This window comes from Artibeus jamaicensis, unplaced genomic scaffold (genome assembly GCF_021234435.1).
Source record: "Artibeus jamaicensis isolate MK-2021 breed Jamaican fruit bat unplaced genomic scaffold, CSHL_Jam_final contig_373, whole genome shotgun sequence".
NCBI lineage: Eukaryota > Metazoa > Chordata > Mammalia > Chiroptera > Phyllostomidae > Artibeus > Artibeus jamaicensis.
In genome coordinates this window covers 6,397,146-6,399,641 of record NW_026521807.1, presented here as the reverse complement: position 1 = coordinate 6,399,641, position 2,496 = coordinate 6,397,146, and the positions used below count along the sequence as shown (strand labels likewise).

General features: G+C 39.4%; 1 pseudogene; it reads left to right on the top strand.

Annotated features, from left to right (window-relative positions):
* Positions 1 to 454: 454 nt before the first annotated feature.
* LOC119047518 (60 kDa heat shock protein, mitochondrial-like) lies at positions 455 to 1,234 on the top strand (annotated as a pseudogene).
* The last annotated feature ends 1,262 nt before the right edge of the window (positions 1,235 to 2,496 follow it).

The window sequence follows — 2,496 nt, the reverse complement described above, 5'->3', positions numbered from 1 at the left end:
TAAGAATTCATAAAATGCCTTTGGATCAATCAAAAGATCATACTGATAAGTTGTCTTCAAGGAATTTTATTAATAAGTGGTAAAACATTGCTTCCAATAATTAACCAATATTATAAGTTATATCTTCAGGGATTTATATAGCATCATACTTCTTGGAGTATAACACAACAAGCCAAATTCTAAATGGAAGTATATTAGACATTTTTATTATTATTGTATTTATGGCTTTATCGTCTTATAATTGACAAATTAAAATCACATATAGTTAAAGTATACTACTTGCTGTTTTGATGATTAACACAGCTACTGAAGCTAATTAATATACCCATCGCCTCATATTGTTATCTTTTGTTGTTGTTGCTGAGAAATATTGAGATGACTTGTAGCGCCCCTCACTTGCTGCTGACATCAGGCCTCACTGCTCACTCGCTTGCCCCGACTCTGTCCTGCAGAGATGCTGTGATTGCACAAAGTCCTTCGCCAGACTCAGCCAGCGTCCAGGGCACTGACTCCTCATCTAACTCAGGCTTATTCCAAAGATGTAAACTTTGGTGCCTTAATGCTTCAAGGTGCACACCTTTTAACCCGTGCTGTAGCTGTTACTATGGGGCCAAAGGGAAGAATTGTGATTATTGAACAGAGTGGGGGAAGTCCAAAAGTAACAAAAGATGGTTTGACCATTGCAACGTTCACTGACTTAAAAGATACATATAAAAATACTTAAAATATTAAAAGATAAATATAAAAATAGTTTTCAATTATATAAATGAAGATACTGGGGATGGCACCACCACTGCTCCTGTACTGACTCTATTGCCAGCAAAATTTGAGGAGACTGGCAAAGGTGCTGGCTGATCCAGTGGAAATCAGGAGAGGTGCGATCATAGCTGTTGATGCTGTACTTACCTAACTTAAGAAACACCCAAACCTGTGACAACCCCTGAAGAAAGAGCTCAGCTTGCTACAATTTCTGCAAATGGAGAGAAAGAAATTGGCAGCATCATCTCAGATGCAATGAAAAAGATTTGAAGGAACGGTGTCATCCCAGTAAAGGATGGAAAAACACTAACAATAACTTAGAAATTATTAAAGGCATGAAATTGACTGAGGTGATATTTTTCCATACTTTATTAATACAACAAAAGGTGAGAAATTTGAGTTCCAAGGAAAAAGCCACCAGTCTCTGCGTACGCTCCATTTAAAAGCCTGGGCCCAAAATCCCATGCGTTCCTGAAGCGTCTTATTTTCTAGCCAACCCCTGCTAGACTGGCAGGTGTGCACCTCTCCCTGACCTCTGAGGAGGCTTTTCCTTTCTTACATCTCACTTTTCAGCTCATACAGCATCTCTGCCCCTCCTCCTGCTGCCATGATCTGGAAGTGGGGAGGGGGGTTTCTGCCTACATGCAGTGTGCAGGACATCTCCAGCCAGCTGCAATTTCAATCCCACCACCTTAGAAACTTCCCGACCCAATTTTCATGGTCCCTCCCCTCTGCCCTGAGATCTGGCCAGATCCTCCTAGAAACTAGTGTAAGGGCTGTTGTTGAAGAAGGCATTGCTCTGGATGGGGGTTGCACCCTGCTTCGGTGATTCGATCCTTGCACTCATTAACTCTAGCTAATGAAGATCAAAAAATGGGTGTAGAAATTATTTTTAAAAACACAATTCCTGCAATGATCATCGCTAAGAAGGAGCATGTTGACAGACTGTTGATAGTGGAGAAAATTTTGTGAAGTGCCTCAGAAGTTAGTTATGATGCTATGCTTGGAGATTTTGTGAATATGGTGAAAAAAGAAATTATTGACCCAACCAAGGTGGGAAGAATGTTTTTATTGGATGCTGCTGGAGTGGTCTCTCTCTTAACAACAGCAGAAGGTATAGTTATAGACATTCCTAAAAAAGAGAAAAACTCTGGAAAGGGCAGAATGGGCAGAATGGGAGGTGGTATGGGAAAAGGCGTGATTTAATTCCTAGAATAGTACTTTACGATTATTAATGAGAACCGTGAGAGGAAGCTCAAGGCAGTGCTCCTCACTGGTAACTTCAGAGAAGTCAGTTGAAGGCAATACTGAAGTAAAGCCTGGCTAACGTTTCGGAAAATCACTGTAACCATCAGTTACTTGTTTCTGCTGGCAACATACAATGGTTTACTGCTGTCACTGTTGGTGCCTACAGACAATTTATTCAGTATTTTTGAATAAAAAGACATGTACACTCCTGGTAACTAAGTGCAAGAGCCATGTACCAATGTAGTAGTTCAACTTCAATCACTGAGGCATTTTTCCTAGTATTCTGTTAAAATCAGGATTTTAGTACTCGCCATCCCAATGAATAGTTAGAAAGCGCCCCTTCTGTGAAAAGTAAGAATAATTGTGTACAAAATAGAGAAATATTCAATTATGTGACAACCTTTGTGGAATAAAATTTGTTGATAGTTAATAAAAAAAAGATCTACTCTCTTAGCTACTTTCAAGCATACAATATGGTATTATTAACTA